The sequence below is a fragment of the Pantherophis guttatus genome, chromosome 7 (assembly GCF_059756535.1).
Source record: "Pantherophis guttatus breed Tessera chromosome 7, ASM5975653v1, whole genome shotgun sequence".
Classification (NCBI taxonomy): domain Eukaryota; kingdom Metazoa; phylum Chordata; class Lepidosauria; order Squamata; family Colubridae; genus Pantherophis; species Pantherophis guttatus.
Genome location: NC_142069.1, coordinates 76,736,582 through 76,755,564, shown reverse-complemented (window position 1 = coordinate 76,755,564; position 18,983 = coordinate 76,736,582). Strand labels below are relative to the sequence as shown.

At 39.5% G+C, this 18,983-nt stretch overlaps 1 long non-coding RNA gene across 1 annotated transcript; it reads right to left on the bottom strand.

The window, feature by feature from the left end:
* Positions 1-1,006: 1,006 nt before the first annotated feature.
* Positions 1,007-18,256, bottom strand: LOC117679793 (uncharacterized). Its single transcript, XR_004595448.3, has 3 exons — positions 18,144-18,256; positions 6,240-6,461; positions 1,007-1,224 (listed from the first exon to the last, which is right to left on the bottom strand). It is a non-coding gene; the product is annotated as an uncharacterized LOC117679793 (long non-coding RNA).
* Positions 18,257-18,983: the final 727 nt, after the last annotated feature.

Genomic DNA, 18,983 nt, shown 5'->3' with positions numbered 1-18,983 from the left:
AATTTGTAAGTCCCGGTACTTTGTGATTTTTTTCTTGCTGCTTATCTTCAATTCGTGCATCACCAGGTATTGCAATGTCAATGAACCATACTTTTTTCTTTTCAACTATTGTTATGTCAGGTGTATTGTGGACCAAGTGCCTATCAGTCTGAATCCTAAAGTCCCACAAGATCTTGAGTTTCTCATTCTCTAAAACTTTCTCAACCTGATGTTCCCAGTGGTTTTTGCTGTACTCAAATCCAAACTTCTGGCACAATTTCCAGTGAATGATTTTAGCAACACGGTCATGGCGTTGTAGGTAGTCAGTTTGTGAAATTTTGCTGCACCCACTGATCAGGTGGTCGACTGTCTCATCTTTCTCATTGCAGAGGCGGCATTTGCTGTTGGTGGTAACATGTTGAATTTTTGTCTTCATACAGTTTGTGGCTAGGGCTTGTTTTTGAGCTGCCAAAATAAAGCTTTCAGTTTCTTTTTTCAGTACTCCTGATCTTAACCAGTTCCAAGTTAGTTTCTGGTCAGCTTTGCCTTCAATACTTTTCAAGTATTGGCCATGCAGAGCTTTGTGTTTCCAATTTTCAGCTCGCTGCTCAATTACTTCTTTCTTATATTCTGCTTTTGTTTTAGTTGTCTTTAAAAGGCCTCCTTTATTTACTTCCTTAATCATTGGTTCTTCACTTTTCTGGATGTTTATTATTATTATTATTATTATTATTATTATTATTATTATTATTCACAGCAGTTGGGGCTGTTGTGAATTGATACCGTGTTTTCCCCAAAATAAGACCCTGTCTTATATTTTTTTGAACCCTGAAATAAGCGCTTGGCCTTATTGCCATGTACTCAAAAGCCAATTGGGCTTATTATCAGGGGATGTCTTATTTTGAGGGAAACAGGGTACTAACATCTGGAAGATCATAAGCTTATATAGAGCTTATTTAGAGCACTTATTGAAATATTACATACTACTGTATAGACACCACTGAACCACTGAACACTGACAATCTTCCAATTTGTCATAGATTAATAGCTTTGAAAATTATCACTGCTGTACTTTTATTAAGATGTATGAATATTATCCATGATTTTACCTTGGTATGAAAGGTACAATTTCCATCTGTTTACTACCCTCACTGATTCATACTGTTCATTTTTTTCTCCCTTTTTGATTTCCTATTAGATATTCATCTTGCTCCAAAGCCTTCCGATATTTGTTTTATTTCTTTCCTGAAAGAATGGTGAAAATAAATTGTCTTTCAAAACACATTGTGTGCACCAACAAAATTAATAAAACATGTAGAGGTTGCTTGTTTATTTTAAAAATAAGTATTATCTCTTTGCTTCTGTCAGGAAATTCTGAATGATTGACAGCACAATTCATTGCAATAAAACTTCTTCATCCTTTCTCTTTATGAACCAAAGGCGGGCATTTGTTTGCAAACAGAGCAGGAAAAATCTCTGCTAAAAAAGATTGTGGGAAGGAACTACATACCATGGGAGTTTGGTGCAGAAATCCTTTTTCGCTGAAGTCTTAATTTTCTGCCACTCACATTTCAGATTTCCATAGCTGCCTTTTCTTTCCACCCAGTTTTCCATTTTTTCAAGGGAAAGAAGAATTTGTAAAAGTATAAGTTTCTCTTTTTTGTATGTTTTAAGTATCCCTTGAAATTCTTCTATACCAGTGTTGGGAGAATTTTGCCTGCATTTTTATAAAATGTCCTAGTAAAATATGCATACCTCTTTTTAAAAAAAATGATATTAAAAGGAAAACCATTTGGCTCTTTATTCCCTTCAAGAAAAAAAAAACCCTCTCATTTTTTTTTAACACAAATTCAATATGAGGCAGCAATGTAATGCAACTGCAAAAAAGGTGAATACAATCTAGAAGTACATTAACAGGAACAGAGTCCAGATTGCAAGAAATAATTATTCTTTTCTATCCTGCCCTGGTGAGAACCCATCTTCAATATTGAAATCCAGTTCTGGACTGAATCCAAACTGAATCCAGCTCTGGATACCACAGTACAAAAATACTGCTGACAAATTGGAATGGGTTCAAAGGAAGGTAAGCAAGATAGGGAGGAGCCTAGGAGCCAAGGTATACAAAGATCAATTATTAAGCATTTGGGCATACAAAAAAGACAACTAAGAGGTGATAGAATAGTATTCTTCTATTGACTCATCCTGTATTGTCCACGGAGTTCAGGACCTGAGTTACAGGAAGAACTCAAGGAAGAAGGCCTGAAATCAGGATAAACTTCCAGAGTGCACATGGAATAGGCTGCCACATTATTTGGTAAAGTCTTTTACCATGGAAGTCTTCTAACAGAGGGTGGATGATCATCTATCAAACAAGATCCACTGCACTCAACAGGGATTTTGAACAAATAATCTTTTTTTTTTCTTTTTTTTAGTAAATGATTCTGCCTTCAAATGACTCTGGGTGGTTTATCCTTTAAAAAAGTGATCTCTAAGGTTCTTTCCAATTGTATGATTCTTTTCTTTGTCAAAACACTTATTTCTTCTAAATCCAAAAATTTTATCTGTCTGTCTGTCTGTCTGTCCGTCCGTCCGTCCGTCCATCCATCCATCCATCCATCCATCCCTCCCTCAGATTTAGGTACCACCCATCTCACTCTCAGAGTATCTAAACTAATTATAATTGTCTAATGTTTAGCATGTCTAAACTAAACTAAACTAACTAAATTAATATCTTCCTTACATTTATATTGTGGAACTCCTTTCTTTGCAAGTTTTATTTCTAAAAGACAATGGAAAATTAAGCATTTCCTTTCTTAATTTGAAACAATATGATAAAACAAAGGAGGTGTCAGTAGACCTATTATATTTGTATACCAATTAATCACAGTCGATACAAGACCCCATTATGTATGCTTACAACTCAAAGTGAAACATAGATGCACACATACAGACACACACATAGACACTCTGGAAACAACCTTCAGTACAAGCACACCCATGACATCTGTGTCAACTACTTGTAAAACAAAATATGATTAGTAGTTATTATTAACTGCCTCAAGAATGTGCTTTTGTCAGAGTGATACATCATGAAGATTATCTGAGCCAATCTGGAAAAGAAGAAGGGGGGAAAATGTCCTTGGCATCATGAAAACCTGGAAATGTTTAATTTATTTGCTGACCTGTCTTAGATCTTTTGTTAACCCTCATCCCAAAGATTGTAGGACATCTTCATACACTTCAGCAACACAATTTTAGGCATATGTATGCAATCTGTCTGAATTTAATAAAACTTTTCAGTTGGTCATACACAATCTAACAGTTTAAGGGTTATATGTGAATGCATCTAGTTTAGAAGAATCATGCAGGATACATCCTTTAATCAGAAACTGAGAAGTAGCTGCAGCTCAGTGGTGTGTTACTACTGGTTCTCCCCAGATTGGGTGAACCGGTAGCGGTGGAGGAGGGAGGCTCCTCCCACCCACCCGGACGTCTATGTGCATGTGCAGAAGCATTGCGCGAATGAGCGCACCCGCAAAGGCGAACGAACCGGTAGCGGTCAAAATTGAAACCCGCTACTGCTACAGCTTCTAATGAAGTAAACATAATGTTGCAGAATTTATTATAGTGCAATGCAATGTGCAGAATGGAAACAATGACCATTTGAAAGCAAATTACCAATTGCTTAGATCAGGCTTTATGTGTGTTGGACAGATTTTGATGCACATTGGAAATAAATCTCGAGTGCCGGTCTAATAAGAGAAGTTAAAGAAGTCATCCAGATGGCCTGGTAATTTTCATAAAACAAGCCATATAAACTTTTGCACATGTCTTTGTAAAACACATGATATGGCTAGTTCATTCATCTGTACCCAAGAATACATCTCTATTTTTATATGAAACCTTATTAAAGATCAGCAAGGTAGGTGGCAATGCATGAAACTGGGTTCAAAAAAATGTTCTGCATTATTTGAATGTCACATAATTATCCAGTTCCGTGTTAAGACCCGAGTCCAATATTTAAGTTCATTAGAAGCTGTCATATACTGTATATCATTGTCTCCATATCCAGAAGTCATTGGTTTAGAATCATAGTTGCTTACTTAGATTGCATTGAACAATTGCAGATAGAATGTGTTGTGGTCCTCCCGCAGCCTGCGAAGCTGGCAGTGGAGTCGGACAGCGATGAGGCTGAGGAAGAACATGGCCAGTCCTGGAGGCTGGGGAAGGCCTGGATGAGGGCTCTGCGTCGGAGGCAGAGATGGGGTCAGGGCCATCGGGGAGTGATGTGCGGACTTCGAAGCCTCCAAAGGCTGACAGTAGAGAGGCAGAGGAACAGGAGGAGCCTGTTCCTAGTGCACGTATGAGAAGAACTGCCAGAAGGCAGGAGCAGATAAAGCAGAGAGGACGGCTTGGGAGTAAGGCCAAGAGATGATTGGCCCCTCCCATAAGGCTTAAAAGACCAGCAACGGCTCTTGGGCTCTTTGCTGAAAAACAACATTGAGAGAATTGCTTCTTGTTTCACTGTATTCATTTCTTGTCGGGGTCTTCTGCTTCTGAACTTTTGCCAAGAAAATACTTTGGCAGTTTGCCTAATTATCCCAAGGTCAGTGGTAAACTGAGGAATGGTGTTTTGAAGAATTTGCTTTAATTTAGTTTGGACTATGCTGGGAATGAGTTAATTCTCAGATGTTCTAATAGTCTGTTTGTTTTCAGACTGTTTGTATTTAATGCTAACTACTTGAGCCTGGGTGACAACAGAATGACTTGTGGAGAAACACCATATGTCACCAAATATTTCAGCTTTTCAGACAGATACTGCTCAAGAATTAAGTGTTCCAATAGCAATAGCAATAGCAATTAGACTTATATACTGCTCCATAGTGCTTTAGAGCACTCTCTGAGTAATTTGCAAATGTTAGCATATTGCCTCCAACAATACAGATCCTCATTATATTGGCCTCAAAAAGATAGAAGGCTGAGTCAACCTTGAGCTGATCAGGATCAAACTCCTGGCTGTGGGCAGAGCTTGCCTGCAATACTGCATTCTACTCACTGAACCACCAGAAGTCCTAGTTCATTGGGGCACATGTTTCTTTCCCCAGAAATTAAAAATTACTTATACCACATTTGAATCTCTGCCCTAGGCACCTCAACTCTGAACACTACCATATTTTTCCATCTATAAGACACCCCCATGTATAGGACACCCCCATGTTTCATGTAGAGTAAGTAAGCAGACTACAAGCTATCACTGTGCAGAAGCCATCTTATTAGAGAGTGAGTAATGCAAGAACAGAAAATGCATCACAGGAGCAATAGAGATGAAACCTAGAGTGGCAGTGTGATATAGGAAACAGCTACAATAGAAAGGAATGATAGAGCTGCAATGGTAGAGGCTCATCTGGCAGACCTGGAGGAAGGGGATGGGCCATGCCTTCTCCCAGGAGTGAAATCCAGCAGGTTCTGACAGGTTCTGGAGAATGGGTAGTGGAAATTTTGAGCAGTTCAGAGAACCAGTAGCAGAAATTTTGAGTAATTCGGGGAACCAGAAAATACCACCTCTGGCTGGCCCCAGAGTGGGTGGGAATGGAGATTTTGCGATATCCTTTCCCTGGAGTGGGGTGGGAATGGAGATTTTGCAGTATCCTTCCCCTGCCACGCCCACCAAGCCATGCCCACAGAACCGGTAGTAAAAAAAATTGGATTTCACCACTGCCTTCTCCTCTCGGCCTCCTGTGTATAAGACGTCTCTCCATTTTCAAGTAAATATTTTAAAGAAAAAGTAGCATTTTATACATGGAAAAATATGGTACTTTCCAAATGTTGGATTGCGCAAATTCCAGTTCCAGGAAATTGTAGTTAGAAAGTGAAGATTAATGTGCCCCACAGAGGAGTTGATGCAAATAATTTGAAGGCAGTGGACATTCTCTTCCTTTTGAGCATAAGGTCCTCAAGTTCCTACATCACTTCTCTGCTGAGCCTTCCTTTAGCCTGAGGCATGGAAAAATATGTCAAGGTATTTAAAACACTTTACCTGTTCATGCTATCCTTAATATACCCAGTTTTGTCATCCTGGTCTCTGACAAATACCACAATCTTTGTGTTCTGGTAGTTAATTTGCAGGTGATTGTCAGCACAGAAATAAGCAAAGAGACCCCAGTGCTCTCCTAAAACCCATTTGAGATTAAGATATAGTCACTCCATCATTATCATTTAACATTTAACATTTTCTAGTATGATTTGATTGCTTACTGTACCGTATGACTGTCACTGGGTGTTGTGCCTTGTGATTCTTGACGAGTGTATCTTGTCTTTTTATGTACACAGGGTGTCGATAAATCCTTGAGTATCCGTCCCCACGGCCCCCTCTGCAATCTCTTCTTTCTCCTCCATTTTCACTGAGTCTTCACACCACCCGAGGTTTAAGTAGATGCTGGGGCTCAGCACCCCTGATGGCCTCCTTTCGGGGTGCCGTTATGCTTTAAGGGAGATTCGGGTTAATGTCAGCATTCCAGAAAACCCCCAACTCCAAGTAAAAACTCTGAAGCAAGCATTTTTCAAAGTTCTATTTACTAGAATAGGTAAACTGGCACATCTGGGATGGAATCTGAGAGGTCCGGGTTTTCCCTCAGTAAATCAAAACCCCCAAAACCATCCCCTCACTCCTCAGTAGATCACATGCTCCAATCACCATCCGTCCCATCTCGAGACAGCACTCTGACCACTCCTTCTCTAGATGCAGGATCAGCCTGACCTTGACCGACAGGAAGAATACTGTTATGTCTACAGACAACCCCTCTACTAAATCCCCCCCTCCTACTTTCCCACACATGAGAAGGTGGCAGCATGGAAGCTTTCAGCCTAATATGGCTTCCAAAGCTGACACTTGGCCAATAAAGAATTCTATTCTAAAATGGAATCAGCTTATAAGCGAGTTTAGAGAGATGGAGAGCTGGATGATGTATTTGCTTGAGCAGGGACTACTTAACAGAAAATTGAATAGCAGTGACCAATGTGCATCCCTAGTTACTGATATTATGTACTGTATAAGATCAGAGTTTGAATATTGTCCCTGTCACATCTTACACGCTTGGGAGAGAGAAAACAATATAGGTATCTGAAATTATGATTTTAGAATAATTTGTAATTTAAATAAGAATGTTTCAAACAATATCTGGATATATTCACAGGGCCTGGGGAGCATGTTGTATTCCCTGCTGATGGAATGCAGTGAGCCACCGGAGGAAGTGTTTTGTCTTAGTTTCAGTCACCTTACGCACGGGAGCATTCACACTCAGAGAAGGAACCAGGCTAATAGGCAAACACAATGAGTTCACCAGGGATTTGCCTGGTGAAGTTCAAGCCCCCAGTGAATCGACTGAAGCAATTCCAACGTATCACATCTCAACAAATTAGCAGCATAAAGGCAAAAGACAAATGGGAAGTGGAATACAATAACACTGGGAGGCCATTATAATTGCACCGACCAAGAATAAATGACGACGGTATGGGCATATGTGTACATGCTCCATTATGTCTGCGCATGTGAGAGACAAAATGACAAGCCAAGTAAAGAAGCAATTTTAAGGGGAAAAAAAAACCATGATTGATTAGAACTTTATCTGAAAGAAAAATCCAAGAATGCATTTGGCTTTATTGCCTCTTACTATTGCTAACAACCTGCTGTTAAAAGTTTCTTCAGTTTAAAAGGACTGTGAATATTAATACTGGAATTGTTGCCAGGGTTCAACAGGTCCACCACATCGTGTTCAACACACCCTTCTGTAATGATGCTACCATACTTGCATACATCTGTCATCTCATTTTTATATATTATGTCTGATATGGGCTTCATTTATTCAAAAGGATCCTTTCATGGCATAGGGATTGTAGGAGCAATACAGATAGTCCTCAATTTAGGACAACAGTTGAGCCCAAAATTTATGTTGTGAAGGGAGAAATTTTTTAAGCGAGTCTTGACACATTTTACGACTTTTTCTTGCCACATTTGTTAACTGAATCACTGCAGTTGTTAAATTAGTAACTGTTCTGATCTAGGCTTCCCCAGCAGCACTAAGCTGAGTCCTCGTCCCAATAAACTCCTTTTATTTAATTTACAGTGAATTCCTCTCCAGCAAAGTCTTTCTTCTCCCACAGTCTTTCAAGATAGTTCACAATTACCGACCTTTATCAGGCTTGGAGAGTGGCCAGGCCGATATCGTTCAGACGCCACAATACTTGGCAAGAATGCAAGAATGAACTAATTGTCTCCTGCAAACACCCCTCCCCTTTTGCTCCTCCTTTATTCCCTATGGAAGGGGCCCTTCATTGTCCACCTGTGGCCTTACTCCCAAGTCGACCCTTGTTCTTTAGCTGTTCCCTTCGTCTGGCAACTCTGCACATGCGCACACTGGGAACAGGCTCCAGCTGTTCGTCTGCCTCACTGATGTCTGCTTCCGAAGGCAGCTGATGCCTGTCATACAGCCCTGGTCCCATCTCTGCCTCCAATGCAGAGCACTCATCAGAACCTTCCTGTTGTGACCCAGGCCCAAGTAGTTAGTATTAAATGCAAATAGTTCAAAAACAAACAGACTTTATTAGAATAGCTGAGAATTAACTCATTCTCAGCGTAGTCCAAACTAAATTAAAGCAAATTCTTCAAAACACCATTCCTTAGTTTATCACCGACCTTGGGATAATTAGGCAAACTGCCAAAGGCTTTTCTTGGCAAAAGTTCAGAAGCAGAAGATGCCAACAAGAAATGAATACAGTGAAACAAGAAGCAAATCTCTCAACGGTTGTTTTCCGGCAAAGGTCCAGCCGGGTCCAGCCTAATGCTAACTATGACCTATAGCCAGGATGGCCAACCTATGGCACATGTGCCAGAGGTGGCACGCAGTGCCCTCTCTGATGACACATGAGCTGTCGCCCCAGTTCAGCTCCACTGTGCATGTGTGCGCATCTCCCGCCGGCCAGCTGGTCTTCGGGTCTCTGCTACACATGCGTGAGGGCAGGGCACGGGGAGCGCTCGCACTCGTGGGGGGTGGGGGAGTGCAGGGGGCCATGCATGGGGTGGGGCACATGTGTGGAGTGGGGCGCATGTGCAGGGGCTGTTCATGCATTGCATTTGGGGGGCTTGGGCACGCGCACTTTGGGCACTCAGTCTGGAAAAGTTTAGCCATTACTGACCTATAGTCCCAGGAGTCAAGCAAACTTGTAAAGACTGGTGACCCCATCTTCAGAAGCAAAAATTTGTGAGTGTAAAGCAAATTTGTGGGACCTGGCCTAATGTTAGCTATTTTCAGGAGTGAAAGATACTTATTAGAATTATGACTTACAGCTCCCTATTCCCAGAAGTGTAAAAAATGTTTCACACTATATTCAGACTTCCTATTTGAAGTTTCACAGATCTGGTTTGATAAGCTGCCATGAAGATTTTGCTAGTAAAAGTAGCTTTGGAAAGCTGCACAGTCTTAGCTTTAGCATCTCCAAGTTAGGCTACCCCCATTAAAAATTTTGTTCTGCAAAGGTTCCATCTATTCCCTCTAATAAGCATGATAGGCTGGCACAGAAATGGATGCACATGAGAGATAAAATTCTATCTTTTCTTAAAGTCCTAGCTTGACACTTTCCTAGCCACGTTTTCAGGCAACAGTGACCCCAACCCCCTCCAAACCATTTTTACAGGCCATTTGCTTAAATAAAAGGAAATGGTAACCTTTCCCCAAAGGTCCATCTTGATGCTTTTCCAGTTGGTTATTTCCATAAGGAGTTATAGTACAGGGAATTTAACCATTTTCTCCCAAAACACTTGTTTGCTTCAATCATTCTTGAATTGATTTGAATGAAGATTTCAGGCTCCCATGTTTGGATCTGAGAATACAAATTGAGATCCGATAGCAAAATTATTTGATCTGAACTGCTCTGGTGTTGCTGACTCTGATCACTGAGTTTTGGTGTGGGAAAAGAGGGTTGGCACTGCTTCTTGGAAAGCTTGGCCTGTCATGGGAAGGATCATCAGTGGCTGGAACCAGTTGTTTCAGAATTGTGGTTTGTTGGGAGTATTCTATGTTAATTAGCAGAGGCAGGTGGCACAGAGAGATACAATACCAGGAAGACTGGCAGGTTAGAGAGAAAGAGGCTGGCAATAATAACTAGAACTCATAGCACCGTTTCTTCTATTCTTAAAGGCAGTAGCAGTAATACCAGCACCTATCAAGGCCAGTTTGATACCTTTACTTGTATTGTTGAGAAATTTAAAACTGCTCCAATCATGAAGAGTTTAAAATAAACGTTTGATCCCAAGAGTTGGTCCTGGATTGGAACATCCTTGATCCCATATTTAGGATGGTGAGAACTGATTCAATCTCCTTTTTCAAAACAAGTCCCTGGATAGAGTTGCAATTGTGCTCCATCAGATCAAAGCATCCCTTTGAAACTTTGAATAGCTCTCATCTGTAAGTTGTGTGTGTGTGTGTGTGTGTGTGTGTGTAATAAATAAATAGAAAATGCAATTCCATGTTTTGCTCTCTGCTCTGTATTACTGACATAACCTAAAATTAGAAGCAGGGGTGGGATTCTACTGGTTCGGACCGGTTTGGGCGAGCCGGTAGCTCCGATGATCAGCTGGGAGCGAACCTGCCTCAATGATTAGATGGGCCCACCCGCCTGCCTGCGCTTTTTCCCACTTTTATCTTCTCAGCTGATTCACGCGGCAGAGCAGATTGCTGCGCCTCAGCTGTGTTTCTCCCCTGAACAAACTTGGAAGTGAAGATTTCTTCAAACTGGGCATATGTGCGATCACCGAACCAGTTGTTAAAATGGGAGGATCCCACCACTGATTAAAAATAGTTCCTATGTAAAACAACAACTTAAAGGGGAGTTGGAAGGATGTGGGGTTTTCTGCTGCTGAGATTTTGCTAAGCAGAAATATTGTTAATATAAAATGTCGAGGTTAAACGTCTTTCTTTTAACAGTATCCATCAGGATATTGTTGTAGATCCATTTACCTACAGTTAAGCATGTTTCATCATACTGTACTGTATATAAATATATCATGTCTCTGGTAAGATGTAAAAGCATTTTGTGGAAACAATCAATTTCAACAATAACAGTAGTACAACCTATTTGGGGGTTGGTTTTTTTGGGGGGGTGGGAAAGCAGCTGTCAGGGGAAATAAAAATCAATTCAACCATAAGTTAGAACAAGTCACAAATAAGCAAGCTCTGTTATGACACAGCAATGCCCACCAGTGCTTCAGGGTTGGAAATAACATTGGTAACCACTTAAGTATTCTGGTATTGATTGCAAATATATTTCACCCAAATTTTCAAATATGGATGCTGAAGCAGGGGTGAAATCCAGCAGGTTCAGGAGAACCGGTAGCAGAAATTTTGAGTAGTTTGGAGAACCAGCAAATACCACCTCTGGCTGGCCCCAGAGTGGGGTGAGAATGGAGATTTTGCAATATCCTTCCCCTAGGAGTGCAGAGGGAATGGAGTTTTTGCAGTATCCTTCCCCTGGAGTGGGGTGGGAATGGATATTTTGCAGTATCCTTCCCTTGCCACATGCACCAAGCCATGCCCACAGAACTGATAGTAAAAAAAAAATGAATTTTACCACTGTTGCTGAAGCCCAAGGTCAAGTTTCTATCTTCCCATTCCTCAGTATAAGGAGAACAAAAATAAATAGCTGTTGCTTCTTTTATGGGAATGAGATGAAATTGACAGTGAATTCATAGGGAATCCATATTAGATGACAAAGGAGGTCTGGCTAATTTCATGGAAATTGCTTTGAAGCTATCCCACTTTTAAAACAAGTTTTTTTTTTAATGTGTCAATAATAATTTTGTTTTTCACAGGAATTAAAGAGTCAATGATGTTTTTATAGAAAAGACAGATTGCTATTAGAAGATAAGCATATTAAATTTAATCGAAATTGGTCGTCAGATGATGCCTCTTAATGTTTTTTTAAAAGTGCTCAGAACTTTTTCATGCGGGCCAGCATATAATGAATTTTGCAATAGTTGCAGTGAAAAATGGGTATTTTTAGCAAGGAATATCTATTGCATATTTTGCAGGCAGATAGTTAAAGGGGATTTTTTAAAAAATCTGAAAATAAGAGGTGATGTCAAGCAATAATTATACTTCTTCATGAATAAATTGATATTTCTGTTGAAAGTAAAAACTGAAGAGCAATGCAAGAGATTAATATTTCCATAAAAAAAAAATATAGTCTTTAGGTCATTAAGGAAGGCAAAACATCCACAAACTTTCTGATCATCACTTCTAAAATAACTGATAGAAAAGAATGAATGAGCAGATGGTTAAACTAAAAAAAATATTTCTTCTTCTCCAATTTGCATACTTCTGCAGTGATTGAAGGCATTGATTTTAACCTCATTTCAAGGGACATTCTGATTTAAGGAAAGACCTGTCAGTCACTGAGTCCAGTACTTTTCTTCTTCTCTAGATCACTTCAATAAATTTGCAAGCATCAGAAACTGTTATTTTACAGATCCTGTTCACTTTTTTTTGGACATGTGATACCATCTTTTTTTATCCGGCATGCTGAATTCTCATATTACATATCAAAGACAAAACACCATGAAAGGTTTTGAATTATAGACAACAGAAAAGAGTTGGACACCACTGCTGTCTGGCTTAAGTGATCTAAAAACAATCTCGAATTACCCCATTCCGTTTTGGCCTTGAGGTTCATGTTAAGTCAGAGTAAAGTCTAAAGATCTTTTTTCAACTGGATAACATCTCATCAAGATGAACAAAATAAGAATATTTATGGCAGCTATAAAGGTAAGCCAGAATACCGATCAATGAGCAATGTCTGCGGTTACTTGAACTTCTGCACTCCAAAATACAAAGTAGATAATTTGACAACATGAAGGCCTTTTGGTCAAGTAATGAAAAATGATCCACAAGGTCAACCCAAGAGATTTTGCTGTCTGAAGTAGAAATGATGTCTGCCTGTTGTAGCCTGTCGGCCGCTGGCCCCTCCAGCAGCCAAATCAGAGGAGGGTCAGGGTCAACCTGGGAGCTCTGAGGGGGAAAAGGGAATGGAGCTGTCAGAGATAGAGACAGAGCCGGAACCTGGGTTGTCCATCAGATGGAGAGTCAACAGCCCCCAGGTCTGGAGGTGGCTGATGAAGAAGAAGAGGAACAATTGGGTCCAGTGCCTGATGTACGGCTGCGCAGAAGGCACAAAAGAGGAGAGAAGTGGAAAACCATGGGCCAATCCTGGGGAAGGACGAGCCACCGCTGCTAGCGAGGCCCCGCCCTAGCTCTGGGGATAAAAGGCAGGGGGAAGAGATGAATAGATATGACAGACAACTATTCATCTTCTGGCTGGACAGACTTGTTAGCCTGCAAGAGAAACTTTTTGCCGAGTCTGCTGGCATTCCTAATAAAGGAATTTTTTGAGTTCATATCAGAGGGTTTGCCGTGTTTGGGGAGCTGGGTCAGAACACTGCCTTTAGGATAATGTTGTGACCTAGGCTCACTTAGTCATTACAAGACACAATTAGTCTTAAACAAACCTATTTTATTATAACAGCTGAGAATTCCCAGCTTAGTCCAAATTAATTCCAAAACAAGTCCTTCAGAAAAAGTCTGTCGTGTTTATCACAAATCTTTATCTTCTTTGGCACCCTGCCAAAGGCCTTTCTTGGCAAAGCCCCATGAAGTTCAGAAACAAGACACACTGACTAGAAACAGATTTAGCAACTTTGCTTTCCTACAAAGAGTCCAAGAGCCTTTGCTGCTCTTTTAAGCCTTATGGGAGGGGCCAATCATCTCCTGGCCTTACTCCCGAGTCATCCCTTTTGCTTTAGCTGCTCTTGCCTTCTGACAGCTCTGCGCATGCGTGCACTAGGAACAGGTTCCTCCTGTTCTTTTGCCTCTCTGCTGTCTGACACTGGAGGCTCCCGAGTCCACGCATCACTCTCAGATGGCCCTGGCTCCATCTCTGCTTCCGACGCAGAGCCTTCGTCCAAGCCTTCCCCAGACTCCAGGACTGGTCCATGTTCCTCCCCAGCCTCCTCACTGTCTGACTCTGCTGCCAGCTCCGAGGGCTGCTGGCGGACCACAATAGATAAGGCCAACAGATTGAATGGGCCCATTCCATTATCCAAAGATCAATACCTGCCATGACTTGCAGTCTTAACCTGAAACTGCCTTCCTGCATTTGACAACTGTCTCTCATAGATGCCTATTATAATTTTTAAACCTCAGGAAATATTGCTGAAGGTAACTATACACAGCTCAAGGCACTATCTTCTGGCAAATGTACACGACTTCTTAAAAATTCTCAAAGGAGAGACATATTCATATGAATTTTGGAGTTTGGGGGAGAAAAAAAGCCACAACTATTTTCAAATTGAAAAGCCACTATTCATTTCAGCTCTAATAATCTGTAGCATCTGGTAGCAATGGCACATGCGATTTGCTAGAATGTTATTGTGATAGCACAATTATAATTAGATTTGTGAAAGTTTTTCTTTTTTTCTTTTTTTGCAACATTTACTGTCGGTAGTGCAAAAACGGATTTGTCATCTAAACTTTGTATAATATAGGGAATTTAGCTATAGGGATGGTGATGATTTTTCCACTTACTTAGAAATCTCTGAAACGATTAGCCTGTTTTGTAATTTAGATAGACCCCGTTGCTGAAGAACTTCTCTCCCCACATGCCTGCAAACTTTTATATTATGCATCTATTGCTAGAAGCAATATTTACAGACCCCTCACATCCTGGACAGAAACTGTTTCAACTCCTACCCTCAAAATGACGCTATAGAGCACTGCACACCAGAACAACTAGACACAAGAACAGTTTTTTCCATGAACGCCATCACTCTGCTAAACAAATAATTTCCTCAACACTGTCAAACTAGTTACTAAGTCTACACTACTATTAATCTTCTCATCGTTCCTATCACCCATCTCCTCCCACTTATGACTGTATGACTGTAACCTTGTTGCTGGTATCCTTAAGATTTATATTGACTGTTTCCTAATATGATTTGATTGCTTATTTGCTCCCTATGACTATCATTAAGTGTTGTACCTTATGATTCTTGACGAATGTATCTTTTCTTTTATGTACACTGAGAGCATATGCACCAAAGACAAATTCCTTGTGTGTCCAATCACACTTGGCCAATAAAGAATTCTATTCTATTATAAAAAAGCTTGTCCATAGGAACTTTTAATTAAAGTCTGTCATCAACACTGTAGATTTATGCATTGTTGGCTTTGCTAAGTGGGAAATAACTATCACTGACTTGTTAATATGGAGAAAATTAGTTCATATTTAAAGCTGTGAAAGTATGAAAAATCGTTACTTGAAAAACATTCATATTCCTAAACAATGGGAAGAAATAAAATCATATAAGTATAAAAATAAATATACAAAAAGTCTGTTTTCTACCAAAAAAAAAAAAAAGCATAAAGAATGTAATAATTCATTTTACAGAGAAAATAATGGCTTTGTTGGCATGCTGGTGTCCTAGTGACTGATTTTGCAGGCTAATTCTAAATATTCTAGCCTAAAATACAAAGACAATGAAGCAGGAAAAAGCACTTAAATATGAGTAATATAAGGAGGGAAATGGTATCAGAAATCTACCTGGGTTTGATAGAAACCCATTTTGGCTGGTGAAAAACCTGATAGAGTGGGAGAAAAGAAAAGTATTATCAAGGCTTTTATTTAGTTCTTATTTTTTTTACAAATCTATATTTGAGGGAAGGAAGTGTCAGTCCTTTGAAACAGGTAAAGTCAAGAGATGCCTAAAAGACTTTTTTTTTTCTTGTTGTAGGGTAGAATAACAGAACCCTGAAAGCTTGACAAAAAATTCTCTCTACTCCATCTTATACCAAACAAAATCATGGTAGGGTTATTTTGAGTTTTATTCTCAGGCTTCCTTCTTCATCTGATTGCAGATTCTTTTCTGAAAGTCGCCCTTCATGGCTTACTCATACTTTTCTCACCCCTAAGGCCAGCCCTAGTTTCTTTAAGTCATGTTCCAAAGTCAATAGACAAGTCTGGCAGAGAAAAAGAAGCCAGATGTAGAAAATACCCTTTCTCCTCTTGCAACTATCTTTGGAAGGTCCAAAATGGCAGGAAGCAACATTTTGACTGGGATGGGTGGGGGCGTTGTTGATCAATGGTGATGGTGGTTTGTGGGAATGAGGCTTGTGCATTTCTGATGGAACATGAGCATCCTTTGATGTCCCACAGTTCTTCAATTCAGAGTAGATCTTCCAGTAAATAAGATACTCTAAACCCCATCACAAGGAAGTATTGGTGTAAAATTCAAAAATGGTTGGAAGAAATTACAAAGCAAAAAATAGATTTGAAACCTGAACTGCATTTATTAGGAATACTGAACCCGAAAATGAACAAAAACCTTCAATACATTACACTACACATACTCACCGCAGCAAGAATCACATTAGCAAAAAATTGGAAACAAAACAGTGTACCCTCAGATGAAACAGTAATTAGGAAAATTCTAGAATGCACAGAGATGGATAAAATGACTATGGAGTTGAGAGAGAGAGAGGATTCAGACTATTATGGAATATGGAATAAAATGTACAATTGGCCCAAAAATAGAAACCAGAATAAGAAATGTTTACCTTAATACTGATGAAACTCAAGTTGGAGTAACTGAATAACATTAAATAAAGTGATGTAAACATAAACGAATATAAATGTGTAGATAAGGACTGTTGAGAAGTAAATAGAAATGATCGAATAGAGAACTACAAAAGCAAAATATGTATGTCGATATGGAATGCTGTAAAATTACCATTGATGATATGTAATGTTCAATACATTATGTCTTGATGTGTTTTCTTTTTATATATGTGTAATTGTTCTTTGTGTTGTTTTTAAAGACAAACTGTTTAATAAAAATTATTTTTTAAAAAAAGATACTCTAAACATTCCCCCTTGAATCTAGAATTCAGAATATATTCAAATTACTCTTCCCCATCCAGTAGAATCTGGGGGAAATGTGGGAAGGAATATATGTCAAACCCAGAACAATAAACAGTAAGGAAGAGGCCCTTGGGGGAAATATGTAAAAACTATGTCTAGAGCAGGGGTCTGCAACCTGCAGCTCTGGAGCCATGTGTGGCTCTTTCATTCTCTACTGCGGCTCCCTGTCTCTTAAAAATATGTGTCACAACTGCCAATGTGAGACACCTGTCGGCATGTGATTTATTGAGGTTTTCAACTCATCTTTTTTTTCAGAGTTCAAAATGTTTTTGTTGCATGCAGAAATAAAAATTTGTTTTCTCTGTAGCAGTTCATTGATTTCATAAATGCAACACACTATAGTTTTTTATACATAGCATAAAGGTAAAAAACGATATATGCAGTATTATCTTCATTTTAGATGTCAAAAGGTTTTTGTGGCTCCCGGTGTTTTCTTTTCTGTGGGAAACGGGTCCAAATGGCTCTGAGTGTTTAAGGTTACTGACCCTGGTCTAGAGCAATAAGATAACATTTGGAAGTTGCCCAGATAGTTTCCTCTCTTAATTCACTGGAATAAAAGAAATCAGAGGAGATGCATTATAATTAGGCCTGAAAGATTCTCTTATCAAAGCTAATTTTGATGAAAGAGCTACTTTTAGCTTGTGGAATTATTTTCCTGATATGGTCAATTTAGTATGACTGACTGGAACTGAGTAATCTTTTCTGAAAGTTCTCCCTTAATATTGAGTTATTCCTACTCCATTCCCAAGATCAGGTCTACATTCCTTCACAGAATGAAATACAACAAACGTCTTCTCTGACTTGTTTATGGGAAGTTTAATTTTAAATCAAAATATCTTAGTGGCAAAATATCTCAAATTTCAACAAGAATATTATTGCTTAGAAAGAGTGAAGAAAACACTTTTCTAGCTAGCAAGTCTGGGATTAGCTAGATATAACCTGAATGGGTTTAGGAATCCATTCAGCACTATTAGGAATACTGTATCCCCAATGAGTTTGTTAAAATGTCTTTGAAAGTAACCAAGAGTTACAATGATCACCTCAAGATCTTACATAACCATTCATCTCACAAGGATAGATTCTTATTTCTTTTTATACAATCATAATTTCCAACAAGGAATACATCTTCTCATGATCCTCACCTGAAGTTCCCACCATGTTTCTTAGATCCAAGACCAACTTTCCTAAAGGTAGAATTTCACTGTATTAGATTGTTCTAAATCACATTGCATCCACTGGCTTCCCAACATCACTAGTTACTGTATGTAAATTCTTTTCATCACAATGTCAGGGTTCCAAGTAACACCCCCAATGAAACAGGACTCTGAGGCTTGAGGTTCCTCAAAGATACATTTTATTAGAGATGTCATATTGGCACATCTGGGAAAACCCAAATCTGAAAGTTTCCAGGTTTTCCCCACCCAAAGAAAAGCTCAAGTCTTTGCCCAATACCCACAAGTCCATCACATTGCATTGGCATTACATTGACATCCTTCAGTCTCAAGAAGCTATGGTATCATGCTCTGGATAGAGGTCCTAAAACACCATCTAGTGTGACTAAAAAGGCCAGTTTGAGAGTGGCAATCCCTTCCACATTGAGGGCAGATACATTCTGTCTCCTGCCCAGCCCCCAGATTTTGCTGGTTCCGGGACTGCCTCTTTGCCTCGGCCTACCGAACAAGTGTCTCTTCAAATTGGAGAAGGCCATGTTGCGTCTTTAGCCTCCAAGCTGAACAATTAGAGGTCAAGGTTTCCCAGTTGTTAATGTCCATTCCCAGGGCCTTTAGGTCTCTATTGGCATGAATGAGTTTTTAATGTTTTTAATTTTTAAATGTTTTTTAAAATGATTTTTTAAAAATGTATTGTGAGCTGCCCTGAGTCTTTGGAGAGGGGCAGCATATTTATTTATTTATTTATTCAATTTATATACCGCCCTTCTCCTAGTGGACTCAGGGCGGTGCACAGCCAAAACTAAAATACAT